Consider the following 16,466-nt stretch of genomic DNA (forward strand, 5'->3'; position numbering starts at 1 on the left):
GGGAAGAAGAGGCAGCCCAGCCTCGTTTGGCTCAAGCCCTACTTGGCTGGAGCCGAGTGCGCCTCCAGGACGGCAGAGCTCCAGCTCTGCTGAGAGGCCCTTTCTGGCAGAGTTGCTGGCGCGAGGCTGCTCTGCCCTGGGCGAGCCTTGCCCAGACTTGCCTCGCTGCTAGGCTTCCTGCCCAGGAAGGAGCAGGCTGCGCGAGGCTGGGAGACGCCACTGGCGCCTTCCTGGCCTCAGCTCCGCTCCTGCCTTGCCTTTGCACCTAGGCCCCAGGAGTCCTTGGGGAGGGCTTAGGGGCCGGTGGCTTGCACACTGCCAAGGGCTCCAGCAGGAAGAGCTCTGTGCGAGGGAAGGGAAGGGCCAGTGCAGGGCTCCTCCAGCGGTTGCTTGGCCGCCCAGGCTCAGCGCCGCACGGAGTGCACCAGGCTCCCAGGGCCCCTGGCTGGGGTCTGCAGCCCCGCACACCTGGAGGCTGACTCCCTGGGAGCCCAGCAGCTGCCTCACACACGTAGCTTCCCTAGCGCTCTCCTCCCCAGCAGAGACGTGTGCAGCTGGTTGGGGCCTGCCCCTGCGTGCCTGGGCTCCCGCGCACAGCCCCAGCTCAGGGCAAGCAGCCCCTGAGCCAAGACCTGAAGAAGGCGCAGAGCGCCCCCACCTGGAAGCCGAGTGAACAGCTGGCGGGGAGGCGAGCCTCCTCGAGGGAAGAAGAGGCAGCCCAGCCTCGTTTGGCTCAAGCCCTACTTGGCTGGAGCCAAGTGCGCCTCCAGGACGGCAGAGCTCCAGCTCTGCTGAGAGGCCCGTTCTGGCAGAGTTGCTGGCGCGAGGCTGCTCTGCCCTGGGCGAGCCTTGCCCAGACTTGCCTCGCTGCTAGGCTTCCTGCCCAGGAAGGAGCAGGCTGCGCGAGGCTGGGAGACGCCACTGGCGCCTTCCTGGCCTCAGCTCCGCTCCTGCCTTGCCTTTGCACCTAGGCCCCAGGCCTCCTTGGGGAGGACTTAGGGGCCAGGGGCTTGCACACTGCCAAGGGCTCCAGCAGGAAGAGCTCTGTGCGAGGGAAGGGAAGGGCCAGTGCAGGGCTCCTCCAGCGGTTGCTTGGCAGCCCAGGCTCAGCGCCGCACGGAGTGCACCAGGCTCCCAGGGCCCCTGGCTGGGGTCTGCAGCCCCGCACACACGGAGGCTGACTCCCTGGGCGCCCAGCAGCTGCCTCACACACGTAGCTTCCCTAGCGCTCTCGTCTCCAGCAGAGATGTGTGCAGCTGGTTGGGGCCTGCCCCTGCGTGCCTGGGCTCCCGCCCACAGCCCCAGCTCAGGGCAAGCAGCCCCTGAGCCAAGACCTGCAGGAGGCGCAGAGCGCCCCCACCTGGAAGCCGAGTGAACAGCTGGCGGGGAGGCGAGACTCCTCGAGGGAAGAAGAGGCAGCCCAGCCTCGTTTGGCTCAAGCCCTACTTGGCTGGAGCCGAGTGCGCCTCCAGGACGGCAGAGCTCCAGCTCTGCTCAGAGGCCCGTTCTGGCAGAGTTGCTGGCGCGAGGCTGCTCTGCCCTGGGCGAGCCTTGCCCAGACTTGCCTCGCTGCTAGGCTTCCTGCCCAGGAAGGAGCAGGCTGCGCGAGGCAGGGAGACGCCACTGGCGCCTTCCTGGCCTCAGCTCCGCTCCTGCCTTGCCTTTGCACCTAGGCCCCAGGCGTCCTTGGGGAGGGCTTAGGGGCCGGTGGCTTGCACACTGCCAAGGGCTCCAGCAGGAAGAGCTCTGTGCGTGGGAAGGGAAGGGCCAGTGCAGGGCTCCTCCAGCGGTTGCTTGGCCGCCCAGACTCAGCGCCGCACGGAGTGCACCAGGCTCCCAGGGCCCCTGGCTGGGGTCTGCAGCCCCGCACACCCGGAGGCTGACTCCCTGGGCGCCCAGCAGCTGCCTCACACACGTAGCTTCCCTAGCGCTCTCGTCCCCAGCAGAGACGTGTGCAGCTGGTTGGGGCCTGCCCCTGCGTGCCTGGGCTCCCACCCACAGCCCCAGGTCAGGGCAAGCAGACCCTGAGCCAAGACCTGCAGGAGGCGCAGAGCGCCCCCACCTGGAAGCCGAGTGAACAGCTGGCGGGGAGGCGAGCCTCCTCGAGGGAAGAAGAGGCAGCCCAGCCTCGTTTGGCTCAAGCCCTATTTGGCTGGAGCCGAGTGCGCCTCCAGGACGGCAGAACTCCAGCTCTGCTCAGAGGCCCGATCTGGCAGAGTTGCTGGCGCGAGGCTGCTCTGCCCTGGGCGAGCCTTGCCCAGACTTGCCTCGCTGCTAGGCTTCCTGCCCAGGAAGGAGCAGGCTGCGCGAGGCTGGGAGATGCCACTGGCGCCGTCCTGGCCTCAGCTCCGCTCCTGCCTTGCCTTTGCACTTAGGCCCCAGGCGTCCTTGGGGAGGGCTTAGGGGCCGGTGGCTTGCACACTGCCAAGGGCTCCAGCAGGAAGAGCTCTGTGCGAGGGAAGGGAAGGGCCAGTGCAGGGCTCCTCCAGCGGTTGCTTGGCCGCCCAGACTCAGCACCGCACGGAGTGCACCAGGCTCCCAGGGCCCCGGGTTGGGGTCTGCAGCCCCGCACACCCGGAGGCTGACTCCCTGGGCGCCCAGCAGCTGCCTCACACATGTAGCTTCCCTAGCGCTCTCGTCTCCAGCAGAGATGTGTGCAGCTGGTTGGGGCCTGCCCCTGCGTGCCTGGGCTCCCGCCCACAGCCCCAGCTCAGGGCAAGCAGCCCCTGAGCCAAGACCTGCAGGAGGCGCAGAGCGCCCCCACCTGGAAGCCGAGTGAACAGCTGGCGGGGAGGCGAGCCTCCTCGAGGGAAGAAGAGGCAGCCCAGCCTCGTTTGGCTCAAGCCCTACTTGGCTGGAGCCGAGTGCGCCTCCAGGACGGCAGAGCTCCAGCTCTGCTCAGAGGCCCGTTCTGGCAGAGTTGCTGGCGCGAGGCTGCTCTGCCCTGGGCGAGCCTTGCCCAGACTTCCCTCGCTGCTAGGCTTCCTGCCCAGGAAGGAGCAGGCTGCGCGAGGCTGGGAGACGCCACTGGCGCCTTCCTGGCCTCAGCTCCGCTCCTGCCTTGCCTTTGCACCTAGGCCCCAGGCGTCCTTGGGGAGGGCTTAGGGGCCGGTGGCTTGCACACTGCCAAGGGCTCCAGCAGGAAGAGCTCTGTGCGAGGGAAGGGAAGGGCCAGTGCAGGGCTCCTCCAGCGGTTGCTTGGCCGCCCAGGCTCAGCGCAGCACGGAGTGCACCAGGCTTCCATGGCCCCTGGCTGGGGTCTGCAGCCCCGCACACCCGGAGGCTGACTCCCTGGGCGCCCAGCAGCTGCCTCACACACGTAGCTTCCCTAGCGCTCTCCTCCCCAGCAGAGACGTGTGCAGCTGGTTGGGGCCTGGCCCTGCGTGCCTGGGCTCCCACCCACAGCCCCAGCTCAGGGCAAGCAGCCCCTGAGCCAAGACCTGCAGAAGGCGCAGAGCGCCCCCACCTGGAAGCCAAGTGAACAGCTGGCGGGGAGGCGAGCCTCCTCGAGGGAAGAAGAGGCAGCCCAGCCTCGTTTGGCTCAAGCCCTACTTGGCTGGAGCCGAGTGTGCCTCCAGGACGGCAGAGCTCCAGCTCTGCTGAGAGGCCCGTTCTGGCAGAGTTGCTGGCGCGAGGCTGCTCTGCCCTGGGCGAGCCTTGGCCAGAATGCCTCGCTGCTAGGCTTCCTGCCCAGGAAGGAGCAGGCTGCGCGAGGCTGTGAGACGCCACTGGCGCCTTCCTGGCCTCAGCTCCGCTCCTGCCTTGCCTTTGCACCTAGGCCCCAGGCGTCCTTGGGGAGGGCTTAGGAGCCGGTGGCTTGCACACTGCCAAGGGCTCCAGCAGGAAGAGCTCTGTGCGAGGGAAGGGAAGGGCCAGTGCAGGGCTCCTCCAGCGGTTGCTTGGCCGCCCAGACTCAGCACCGCACGGAGTGCACCAGGCTCCCAGGGCCCCTGGCTGGGGTCTGCAGCCCCGCACACACGGAGGCTGACTCCCTGGGCGCCCAGCAGCTGCCTCACACACGTAGCTTCCCTAGCGCTCTCGTCTCCAGCAGAGATGTGTGCAGCTGGTTGGGGCCTGCCCCTGCGTGCCTGGGCTCCCGCCCACAGCCCCAGCTCAGGGCAAGCAGCCCCTGAGCCAAGACCTGCAGGAGGCGCAGAGCGCCCCCACCTGGAAGCCGAGTGAACAGCTGGCGGGGAGGCGAGCCTCCTCGAGGGAAGAAGAGGCAGCCCAGCCTCGTTTGGCTCAAGCCCTACTTGGCTGGAGCCGAGTGCGCCTCCAGGACGGCAGAGCTCCAGCTCTGCTCAGAGGCCCGTTCTGGCAGAGTTGCTGGCGCGAGGCTGCTCTGCCCTGGGCGAGCCTTGCCCAGACTTGCCTCGCTGCTAGGCTTCCTGCCCAGGAAGGAGCAGGCTGCGCGAGGCTGGGAGACGCCACTGGCGCCTTCCTGGCATCAGCTCCGCTCCTGCCTTGCCTTTGCACCTAGGCCCCAGGCGTCCTTGGGGAGGGCTTAGGGGCCGGTGGCTTGCACACTGCCAAGGGCTCCAGCAGGAAGAGCTCTGTGCGAGGGAAGGGAAGGGCCAGTGCAGGGCTCCTCCAGCGGTTGCTTGGCCGCCCAGACTCAGCGCCGCACGGAGTGCACCAGGCTCCCAGGGCCCCTGGCTGGGGTCTGCAGCCCCGCACACCCGGAGGCTGACTCCCTGGGCGCCCAGCAGCTGCCTCACACACGTAGCTTCCCTAGCGCTCTCGTCCCCAGCAGAGACGTGTGCAGCTGGTTGGGGCCTGCCCCTGCGTGCCTGGGCTCCCACCCACAGCCCCAGGTAGGGCAAGCAGCCCCTGAGCCAAGACCAGCAGGAGGCGCAGAGCGCCCCCACCTGGAAGCCGAGTGAACAGCTGGCGGGGAGGCGAGCCTCCTCGAGGGAAGAAGAGGCAGCCCAGCCTCGTTTGGCTCAAGCCCTATTTGGCTGGAGCCGAGTGCGCCTCCAGGACGGCAGAACTCCAGCTCTGCTCAGAGGCCCGATCTGGCAGAGTTGCTGGCGCGAGGCTGCTCTGCTCTGGGCGAGCCTTGCCCAGACTTGCCTCGCTGCTAGGCTTCCTGCCCAGGAAGGAGCAGGCTGCGCGATGCTGGGAGATGCCACTGGCGCCTTCCTGGCCTCAGCTCCGCTCCTGCCTTGCCTTTGCACCTAGGCCCCAGGCGTCCTTGGGGAGGGCTTAGGGGCCGGTGGCTTGCACACTGCCAAGGGCTCCAGCAGGAAGAGCTCTGTGCGAGGAAAGGGAAGGGCCAGTGCAGGGCTCCTCCAGCGGTTGCTTGGCCGCCCAGGCTCAGCGCCGCACGGAGTGCACCAGGCTCCCAGGGCCCCTGGCTGGGGTCTGCAGCCCCGCACACCCGGAGGCTGACTCCCTGGGCGCCCAGCAGCTGCCTCACACACGTAGCTTCCCTAGCGCTCTCCTCCCCAGCAGAGACATGCGCAGCTGGTTGGGGCCTGCCCCTGCGTGCCTGGGCTCCCGCCCACAGCCCCAGCTCAGGGCAAGCAGCCCCTGAGCCAAGACCTGCAGGAGGCGCAGAACGCCCCCACCTGGAAGCCGAGTGAACAGCTGGCGGGGAAGCGAGCCTCCTCGAGGGAAGAAGAGGCAGCCCAGCCTCGTTTGGCTCAAGCCCTACTTGGCTGGAGCCGAGTGCGCCTCCAGGACGGCAGAGCTCCAGCTCTGCTCAGAGGCCCGTTCTGGCAGAGTTGCTGGCGCGAGGCTGCTCTGCCCTGGGCGAGCCTTGCCCAGACTTGCCTCGCTGCTAGGCTTCCTGCCCAGGAAGGAGCAGGCTGCGCGAGGCTGGGAGACGCCACTGGCGCCTTCCTGGCCTCAGCTCCGCTCCTGCCTTGCCTTTGCACTTAGGCCCCAGGCGTCCTTGGGGAGGGCTTAGGGGCCGGTGGCTTGCACACTGCCAAGGACTCCAGCAGGAAGAGCTCTGTGCGAGGGAAGGGAAGGGCCAGTGCAGGGCTCCTCCAGCGGTTGCTTGGCCGCCCAGGCTCAGCACCGCACGAAGTGCACCAGGCTCCCAGGGCCCCTGGCTGGGGTCTGCAGCCCCGCACACCCGGAGGCTGACTCCCTGGGCGCCCAGCAGCTGCCTCACACACGTAGCTTCCCTAGCGCTCTCGTCTCCAGCAGAGATGTGTGCAGCTGGTTGGGGCCTGCCCCTGCGTGCCTGGGCTCCCGCCCACAGCCCCAGCTCAGGGCAAGCAGCCCCTGAGCCAAGACCTGCAGGAGGCGCAGAGCGCCCCCACCTGGAAGCCGAGTGAACAGCTGGCGGGGAGGCGAGCCTCCTCGAGGGAAGAAGAGGCAGCCCAGCCTCGTTTGGCTCAAGCCCTACTTGGCTGGAGCCGAGTGCGCCTCCAGGACGGCAGAGCTCCAGCTCTGCTCAGAGGCCCGTTCTGGCAGAGTTGCTGGCGCGAGGCTGCTCTGCCCTGGGCGAGCCTTGCCCAGACTTGCCTCGCTGCTAGGCTTCCTGCCCAGGAAGGAGCAGGCTGCGCGAGGCTGGGAGACGCCACTGGCGCCTTCCTGGCCTCAGCTCCCCTCCTGCCTTGCCTTTGCACCTAGGCCCCAGGCGTCCTTGGGGAGGGCTTAGGGGCCGGTGGCTTGCACACTGCCAAGGGCTCCAGCAGGAAGAGCTCTGTGCGAGGGAAGGGAAGGGCCAGTGCAGGGCTCCTCCAGCGGTTGCTTGGCCGCCCAGACTCAGCGCCGCACGGAGTGCACCAGGCTCCCAGGGCCCCTGGCTGGGGTCTGCAGCCCCGCACACCCGGAGGCTGACTCCCTGGGCGCCCAGCAGCTGCCTCACACACGTAGCTTCCCTAGCGCTCTCGTCCCCAGCAGAGACGTGTGCAGCTGGTTGGGGCCTGCCCCTGCGTGCCTGGGCTCCCACCCACAGCCCCAGGTCAGGGCAAGCAGCCCCTGAGCCAAGACCTGCAGGAGGCGCAGAGCGCCCCCACCTGGAAGCCGAGTGAACAGCTGGCGGGGAGGCGAGCCTCCTCGAGGGAAGAAGAGGCAGCCCAGCCTCGTTTGGCTCAAGCCCTACTTGGCTGGAGCCGAGTGCGCCTCCAGGACGGCAGAACTCCAGCTCTGCTCAGAGGCCCGATCTGGCAGAGTTGCTGGCGCGAGGCTGCTCTGCCCTGGGCGAGCCTTGCCCAGACTTGCTCGCTGCTAGGCTTCCTGCCCAGGAAGGAGCAGGCTGCGCGAGGCTGGGAGATGCCACTGGCGCCTTCCTGGCCTCAGCTCCGCTCCTGCCTTGCCTTTGCACCTAGGCCCCAGGCGTCCTTGGGGAGGGCTTAGGGGCCGGTGGCTTGCACACTGCCAAGGGCTCCAGCAGGAAGAGCTCTGGGCGAGGGAAGGGAAGGGTCAGTGCAGGGCTCCTCCAGCGGTTGCTTGGCCGCCCAGGCTCAGCGCCGCACGGAGTGCACCAGGCTCCCAGGGCCCCTGGCTGGGGTCTGCAGCCCCGCACACCCGGAGGCTGACTCCCTGGGCGCCCAGCAGCTGCCTCACACACGTAGCTTCCCTAGCGCTCTCCTCCCCAGCAGAGACGTGTGCAGCTGGTTGGGGCCTGCCCCTGCGTGCCTGGGCTCCCGCCCACAGCCCCAGCTCAGGGCAAGCAGCCCCTGAGCCAAGACCTGCAGGAGGCGCAGAGCGCCCCCACCTGGAAGCCGAGTGAACAGCTGGCGGGGAGGCGAGCCTCCTCGAGGGAAGAAGAGGCAGCCCAGCCTCGTTTGGCTCAAGCCCTACTTGGCTGGAGCCGAGTGCGCCTCCAGGACGGCAGAGCTCCAGCTCTGCTGAGAGGCCCTTTCTGGCAGAGTTGCTGGCGCGAGGCTGCTCTGCCCTGGGCGAGCCTTGCCCAGACTTGCCTCGCTGCTAGGCTTCCTGCCCAGGAAGGAGCAGGCTGCGCGAGGCTGGGAGACGCCACTGGCGCCTTCCTGGCCTCAGCTCCGCTCCTGCCTTGCCTTTGCACCTAGGCCCCAGGAGTCCTTGGGGAGGGCTTAGGGGCCGGTGGCTTGCACACTGCCAAGGGCTCCAGCAGGAAGAGCTCTGTGCGAGGGAAGGGAAGGGCCAGTGCAGGGCTCCTCCAGCGGTTGCTTGGCCGCCCAGGCTCAGCGCCGCACGGAGTGCACCAGGCTCCCAGGGCCCCTGGCTGGGGTCTGCAGCCCCGCACACCTGGAGGCTGACTCCCTGGGAGCCCAGCAGCTGCCTCACACACGTAGCTTCCCTAGCGCTCTCCTCCCCAGCAGAGACGTGTGCAGCTGGTTGGGGCCTGCCCCTGCGTGCCTGGGCTCCCGCGCACAGCCCCAGCTCAGGGCAAGCAGCCCCTGAGCCAAGACCTGAAGAAGGCGCAGAGCGCCCCCACCTGGAAGCCGAGTGAACAGCTGGCGGGGAGGCGAGCCTCCTCGAGGGAAGAAGAGGCAGCCCAGCCTCGTTTGGCTCAAGCCCTACTTGGCTGGAGCCAAGTGCGCCTCCAGGACGGCAGAGCTCCAGCTCTGCTGAGAGGCCCGTTCTGGCAGAGTTGCTGGCGCGAGGCTGCTCTGCCCTGGGCGAGCCTTGCCCAGACTTGCCTCGCTGCTAGGCTTCCTGCCCAGGAAGGAGCAGGCTGCGCGAGGCTGGGAGACGCCACTGGCGCCTTCCTGGCCTCAGCTCCGCTCCTGCCTTGCCTTTGCACCTAGGCCCCAGGCCTCCTTGGGGAGGACTTAGGGGCCAGGGGCTTGCACACTGCCAAGGGCTCCAGCAGGAAGAGCTCTGTGCGAGGGAAGGGAAGGGCCAGTGCAGGGCTCCTCCAGCGGTTGCTTGGCAGCCCAGGCTCAGCGCCGCACGGAGTGCACCAGGCTCCCAGGGCCCCTGGCTGGGGTCTGCAGCCCCGCACACACGGAGGCTGACTCCCTGGGCGCCCAGCTGCTGCCTCACACACGTAGCTTCCCTAGCGCTCTCCTCCCCAGCAGAGACGTGTGCAGCTGGTTGGGGCCTGCCCCTGTGTGCCTGGGCTCCCGCCCACAGCCCCAGCTCAGGGCAAGCAGCCCCTGAGCCAAGACCTGCAGGAGGCGCAGAGCGCCCCCACCTGGAAGCCGAGTGAACAGCTGGCGGGGAGGCGAGCCTCCTCGAGGGAAGAAGAGGCAGCCCAGCCTCGTTTGGCTCAAGCCCTACTTGGCTGGAGCCGAGTGCGCCTCCAGGACGGCAGAGCTCCAGCTCTGCTCAGAGGCCCGATCTGGCAGAGTTGCTGGCGCGAGGCTGCTCTGCCCTGGGCGAGCCTTGGCCAGAATGCCTCGCTGCTAGGCTTCCTGCCCAGGAAGGAGCAGGCTGCGCGAGGCTGTGAGACGCCACTGGCGCCTTCCTGGCCTCAGCTCCGCTCCTGCCTTGCCTTTGCACCTAGGCCCCAGGCGTCCTTGGGGAGGGCTTAGGGGCCGGTGGCTTGCACACTGCCAAGGGCTCCAGCAGGAAGAGCTCTGTGCGAGGGAAGGGAAGGGCCAGTGCAGGGCTCCTCCAGCGGTTGCTTGGCCGCCCAGACTCAGCACCGCACGGAGTGCACCAGGCTCCCAGGGCCCCTGGCTGGGGTCTGCAGCCCCGCACACCCGGAGGCTGACTCCCTGGGCGCCCAGCAGCTGCCTCACACACGTAGCTTCCCTAGCGCTCTCGTCTCCAGCAGAGATGTGTGCAGCTGGTTGGGGCCTGCCCCTGCGTGCCTGGGCTCCCGCCCACAGCCCCAGCTCAGGGCAAGCAGCCCCTGAGCCAAGACCTGCAGGAGGCGCAGAGCGCCCCCACCTGGAAGCCGAGTGAACAGCTGGCGGGGAGGCGAGACTCCTCGAGGGAAGAAGAGGCAGCCCAGCCTCGTTTGGCTCAAGCCCTACTTGGCTGGAGCCGAGTGCGCCTCCAGGACGGCAGAGCTCCAGCTCTGCTCAGAGGCCCGTTCTGGCAGAGTTGCTGGCGCGAGGCTGCTCTGCCCTGGGCGATCCTTGCCCAGACTTGCCTCGCTGCTAGGCTTCCTGCCCAGGAAGGAGCAGGCTGCGCGAGGCAGGGAGACGCCACTGGCGCCTTCCTGGCCTCAGCTCCGCTCCTGCCTTGCCTTTGCACCTAGGCCCCAGGCGTCCTTGGGGAGGGCTTAGGGGCCGGTGGCTTGCACACTGCCAAGGGCTCCAGCAGGAAGAGCTCTGTGCGTGGGAAGGGAAGGGCCAGTGCAGGGCTCCTCCAGCGGTTGCTTGGCCGCCCAGACTCAGCGCCGCACGGAGTGCACCAGGCTCCCAGGGCCCCTGGCTGGGGTCTGCAGCCCCGCACACCCGGAGGCTGACTCCCTGGGCGCCCAGCAGCTGCCTCACACACGTAGCTTCCCTAGCGCTCTCGTCCCCAGCAGAGACGTGTGCAGCTGGTTGGGGCCTGCCCCTGCGTGCCTGGGCTCCCACCCACAGCCCCAGGTCAGGGCAAGCAGCCCCTGAGCCAAGACCTGCAGGAGGCGCAGAGCGCCCCCACCTGGAAGCCGAGTGAACAGCTGGCGGGGAGGCGAGCCTCCTCGAGGGAAGAAGAGGCAGCCCAGCCTCGTTTGGCTCAAGCCCTATTTGGCTGGAGCCGAGTGCGCCTCCAGGACGGCAGAACTCCAGCTCTGCTCAGAGGCCCGATCTGGCAGAGTTGCTGGCGCGAGGCTGCTCTGCCCTGGGCGAGCCTTGCCCAGACTTGCCTCGCTGCTAGGCTTCCTGCCCAGGAAGGAGCAGGCTGCGCGAGGCTGGGAGATGCCACTGGCGCCGTCCTGGCCTCAGCTCCGCTCCTGCCTTGCCTTTGCACTTAGGCCCCAGGCGTCCTTGGGGAGGGCTTAGGGGCCGGTGGCTTGCACACTGCCAAGGGCTCCAGCAGGAAGAGCTCTGTGCGAGGGAAGGGAAGGGCCAGTGCAGGGCTCCTCCAGCGGTTGCTTGGCCGCCCAGACTCAGCACCGCACGGAGTGCACCAGGCTCCCAGGGCCCCGGGCTGGGGTCTGCAGCCCCGCACACCCGGAGGCTGACTCCCTGGGCGCCCAGCAGCTGCCTCACACATGTAGCTTCCCTAGCGCTCTCGTCTCCAGCAGAGATGTGTGCAGCTGGTTGGGGCCTGCCCCTGCGTGCCTGGGCTCCCGCCCACAGCCCCAGCTCAGGGCAAGCAGCCCCTGAGCCAAGACCTGCAGGAGGCGCAGAGCGCCCCCACCTGGAAGCCGAGTGAACAGCTGGCGGGGAGGCGAGCCTCCTCGAGGGAAGAAGAGGCAGCCCAGCCTCGTTTGGCTCAAGCCCTACTTGGTTGGAGCCGAGTGCGCCTCCAGGACGGCAGAGCTCCAGCTCTGCTCAGAGGCCCGTTCTGGCAGAGTTGCTGGCGCGAGGCTGCTCTGCCCTGGGCGAGCCTTGCCCAGACTTCCCTCGCTGCTAGGCTTCCTGCCCAGGAAGGAGCAGGCTGCGCGAGGCTGGGAGACGCCACTGGCGCCTTCCTGGCCTCAGCTCCGCTCCTGCCTTGCCTTTGCACCTAGGCCCCAGGCGTCCTTGGGGAGGGCTTAGGGGCCGGTGGCTTGCACACTGCCAAGGGCTCCAGCAGGAAGAGCTCTGTGCGAGGGAAGGGAAGGGCCAGTGCAGGGCTCCTCCAGCGGTTGCTTGGCCGCCCAGGCTCAGCGCAGCACGGAGTGCACCAGGCTTCCATGGCCCCTGGCTGGGGTCTGCAGCCCCGCACACCCGGAGGCTGACTCCCTGGGCGCCCAGCAGCTGCCTCACACACGTAGCTTCCCTAGCGCTCTCCTCCCCAGCAGAGACGTGTGCAGCTGGTTGGGGCCTGGCCCTGCGTGCCTGGGCTCCCACCCACAGCCCCAGCTCAGGGCAAGCAGCCCCTGAGCCAAGACCTGCAGAAGGCGCAGAGCGCCCCCACCTGGAAGCCAAGTGAACAGCTGGCGGGGAGGCGAGCCTCCTCGAGGGAAGAAGAGGCAGCCCAGCCTCGTTTGGCTCAAGCCCTACTTGGCTGGAGCCGAGTGCGCCTCCAGGACGGCAGAGCTCCAGCTCTGCTCAGAGGCCCGTTCTGGCAGAGTTGCTGGCGCGAGGCTGCTCTGCCCTGGGCGAGCCTTGCCCAGACTTGCCTCGCTGCTAGGCTTCCTGCCCAGGAAGGAGCAGGCTGCACGAGGCTGGGAGACGCCACTGGCGCCTTCCTGGCCTCAGCTCCGCTCCTGCCTTGCCTTTGCACCTAGGCCCCAGGCGTCCTTGGGGAGGGCTTAGGGGCCAGTGGCTTGCACACTGCCAAGGGCTCCAGCAGGAAGAGCTCTGGGCGAGGGAAGGGAAGGGTCAGTGCAGGGCTCCTCCAGCGGTTGCTTGGCCGCCCAGGCTCAGCGCCGCACGGAGTGCACCAGGCTCCCAGGGCCCCTGGCTGGGGTCTGCAGCCCCGCACACCCGGAGGCTGACTCCCTGGGCGCCCAGCAGCTGCCTCACACACGTAGCTTCCCTAGCGCTCTCCTCCCCAGCAGAGACGTGTGCAGCTGGTTGGGGCCTGCCCCTGCGTGCCTGGGCTCCCGCCCACAGCCCCAGCTCAGGGCAAGCAGCCCCTGAGCCAAGACCTGCAGGAGGCGCAGAGCGCCCCCACCTGGAAGCCGAGTGAACAGCTGGCGGGGAGGCGAGCCTCCTCGAGGGAAGAAGAGGCAGCCCAGCCTCGTTTGGCTCAAGCCCTACTTGGCTGGAGCCGAGTGCGCCTCCAGGACGGCAGAGCTCCAGCTCTGCTGAGAGGCCCGTTCTGGCAGAGTTGCTGGCGCGAGGCTGCTCTGCCCTGGGCGAGCCTTGCCCAGACTTGCCTCGCTGCTAGGCTTCCTGCCCAGGAAGGAGCAGGCTGCGCGAGGCTGGGAGACGCCACTGGCGCCTTCCTGGCCTCAGCTCCGCTCCTGCCTTGCCTTTGCACCTAGGCCCCAGGAGTCCTTGGGGAGGGCTTAGGGGCCGGTGGCTTGCACACTGCCAAGGGCTCCAGCAGGAAGAGCTCTGTGCGAGGGAAGGGAAGGGCCAGTGCAGGGCTCCTCCAGCGGTTGCTTGGCCGCCCAGGCTCAGCGCCGCACGGAGTGCACCAGGCTCCTAGGGCCCCTGGCTGGGGTCTGCAGCCCCGCACACCCGGAGGCTGACTCCCTGGGCGCCCAGAAGCTGCCTCACACACGTAGCTTCCCTAGCGCTCTCCTCCCCAGCAGAGACGTGTGCAGCTGGTAGGGGCCTGCCCCTGCGTGCCTGGGCTCCCGCGCACAGCCCCAGCTCAGGGCAAGCAGCCCCTGAGCCAAGACCTGAAGAAGGCGCAGAGCGCCCCCACCTGGAAGCCGAGTGAACAGCTGGCGGGGAGGCGAGCCTCCTCGAGGGAAGAAGAGGCAGCCCAGCCTCGTTTGGCTCAAGCCCTACTTGGCTGGAGCCAAGTGCGCCTCCAGGACGGCAGAGCTCCAGCTCTGCTGAGAGGCCCGTTCTGGCAGAGTTGCTGGCGCGAGGCTGCTCTGCCCTGGGCGAGCCTTGCCCAGACTTGCCTCGCTGCTAGGCTTCCTGCCCAGGAAGGAGCAGGCTGCGCGAGGCTGGGAGACGCCACTGGCGCCTTCCTGGCCTCAGCTCCGCTCCTGCCTTGCCTTTGCACCTAGGCCCCAGGCCTCCTTGGGGAGGACTTAGGGGCCAGGGGCTTGCACACTGCCAAGGGCTCCAGCAGGAAGAGCTCTGTGCGAGGGAAGGGAAGGGCCAGTGCAGGGCTCCTCCAGCGGTTGCTTGGCAGCCCTGGCTCAGCGCCGCACGGAGTGCACCAGGCTCCCAGGGCCCCTGGCTGGGGTCTGCAGCCCCGCACACACGGAGGCTGACTCCCTGGGCGCCCAGCTGCTGCCTCACACACGTAGCTTCCCTAGCGCTCTCCTCCCCAGCAGAGACGTGTGCAGCTGGTTGGGGCCTGCCCCTGTGTGCCTGGGCTCCCGCCCACAGCCCCAGCTCAGGGCAAGCAGCCCCTGAGCCAAGACCTGCAGGAGGCGCAGAGCGCCCCCACCTGGAAGCCGAGTGAACAGCTGGCGGGGAGGCGAGCCTCCTCGAGGGAAGAAGAGGCAGCCCAGCCTCGTTTGGCTCAAGCCCTACTTGGCTGGAGCCGAGTGCGCCTCCAGGACGGCAGAGCTCCAGCTCTGCTCAGAGGCCCGATCTGGCAGAGTTGCTGGCGCGAGGCTGCTCTGCCCTGGGCGAGCCTTGGCCAGAATGCCTCGCTGCTAGGCTTCCTGCCCAGGAAGGAGCAGGCTGCGCGAGGCTGTGAGACGCCACTGGCGCCTTCCTGGCCTCAGCTCCGCTCCTGCCTTGCCTTTGCACCTGGGCCCCAGGCGTCCTTGGGGAGGGCTTAGGAGCCGGTGGCTTGCACACTGCCAAGGGCTCCAGCAGGAAGAGCTCTGTGCGAGGGAAGGGAAGGGCCAGTGCAGGGCTCCTCCAGCGGTTGCTTGGCCGCCCAGACTCAGCACCGCACGGAGTGCACCAGGCTCCCAGGGCCCCTGGCTGGGGTCTGCAGCCCCGCACACACGGAGGCTGACTCCCTGGGCGCCCAGCAGCTGCCTCACACACGTAGCTTCCCTAGCGCTCTCGTCTCCAGCAGAGATGTGTGCAGCTGGTTGGGGCCTGCCCCTGCGTGCCTGGGCTCCCGCCCACAGCCCCAGCTCAGGGCAAGCAGCCCCTGAGCCAAGACCTGCAGGAGGCGCAGAGCGCCCCCACCTGGAAGCCGAGTGAACAGCTGGCGGGGAGGCGAGCCTCCTCGAGGGAAGAAGAGGCAGCCCAGCCTCGTTTGGCTCAAGCCCTACTTGGCTGGAGCCGAGTGCGCCTCCAGGACGGCAGAGCTCCAGCTCTGCTCAGAGGCCCGTTCTGGCAGAGTTGCTGGCGCGAGGCTGCTCTGCCCTGGGCGAGCCTTGCCCAGACTTGCCTCGCTGCTAGGCTTCCTGCCCAGGAAGGAGCAGGCTGCGCGAGGCTGGGAGACGCCACTGGCGCCTTCCTGGCATCAGCTCCGCTCCTGCCTTGCCTTTGCACCTAGGCCCCAGGCGTCCTTGGGGAGGGCTTAGGGGCCGGTGGCTTGCACACTGCCAAGGGCTCCAGCAGGAAGAGCTCTGTGCGAGGGAAGGGAAGGGCCAGTGCAGGGCTCCTCCAGCGGTTGCTTGGCCGCCCAGACTCAGCGCCGCACGGAGTGCACCAGGCTCCCAGGGCCCCTGGCTGGGGTCTGCAGCCCCGCACACCCGGAGGCTGACTCCCTGGGCGCCCAGCAGCTGCCTCACACACGTAGCTTCCCTAGCGCTCTCGTCCCCAGCAGAGACGTGTGCAGCTGGTTGGGGCCTGCCCCTGCGTGCCTGGGCTCCCACCCACAGCCCCAGGTAGGGCAAGCAGCCCCTGAGCCAAGACCAGCAGGAGGCGCAGAGCGCCCCCACCTGGAAGCCGAGTGAACAGCTGGCGGGGAGGCGAGCCTCCTCGAGGGAAGAAGAGGCAGCCCAGCCTCGTTTGGCTCAAGCCCTATTTGGCTGGAGCCGAGTGCGCCTCCAGGACGGCAGAACTCCAGCTCTGCTCAGAGGCCCGATCTGGCAGAGTTGCTGGCGCGAGGCTGCTCTGCCCTGGGCGAGCCTTGCCCAGACTTGCCTCGCTGCTAGGCTTCCTGCCCAGGAAGGAGCAGGCTGCGCGATGCTGGGAGATGCCACTGGCGCCTTCCTGGCCTCAGCTCCGCTCCTGCCTTGCCTTTGCACCTAGGCCCCAGGCGTCCTTGGGGAGGGCTTAGGGGCCGGTGGCTTGCACACTGCCAAGGGCTCCAGCAGGAAGAGCTCTGTGCGAGGAAAGGGAAGGGCCAGTGCAGGGCTCCTCCAGCGGTTGCTTGGCCGCCCAGGCTCAGCGTCGCACGGAGTGCACCAGGCTCCCAGGGCCCCTGGCTGGGGTCTGCAGCCCCGCACACCCGGAGGCTGACTCCCTGGGCGCCCAGCAGCTGCCTCACACACGTAGCTTCCCTAGCGCTCTCCTCCCCAGCAGAGACATGCGCAGCTGGTTGGGGCCTGCCCCTGCGTGCCTGGGCTCCCGCCCACAGCCCCAGCTCAGGGCAAGCAGCCCCTGAGCCAAGACCTGCAGGAGGCGCAGAACGCCCCCACCTGGAAGCCGAGTGAACAGCTGGCGGGGAAGCGAGCCTCCTCGAGGGAAGAAGAGGCAGCCCAGCCTCGTTTGGCTCAAGCCCTACTTGGCTGGAGCCGAGTGCGCCTCCAGGACGGCAGAGCTCCAGCTCTGCTCAGAGGCCCGTTCTGGCAGAGTTGCTGGCGCGAGGCTGCTCTGCCCTGGGCGAGCCTTGCCCAGACTTGCCTCGCTGCTAGGCTTCCTGCCCAGGAAGGAGCAGGCTGCGCGAGGCTGGGAGACGCCACTGGCGCCTTCCTGGCCTCAGCTCCGCTCCTGCCTTGCCTTTGCACTTAGGCCCCAGGCGTCCTTGGGGAGGGCTTAGGGGCCGGTGGCTTGCACACTGCCAAGGAC

The sequence above is a fragment of the Ovis canadensis genome, chromosome 22 (assembly GCF_042477335.2).
Source record: "Ovis canadensis isolate MfBH-ARS-UI-01 breed Bighorn chromosome 22, ARS-UI_OviCan_v2, whole genome shotgun sequence".
Classification (NCBI taxonomy): Eukaryota; Metazoa; Chordata; class Mammalia; order Artiodactyla; family Bovidae; genus Ovis; species Ovis canadensis.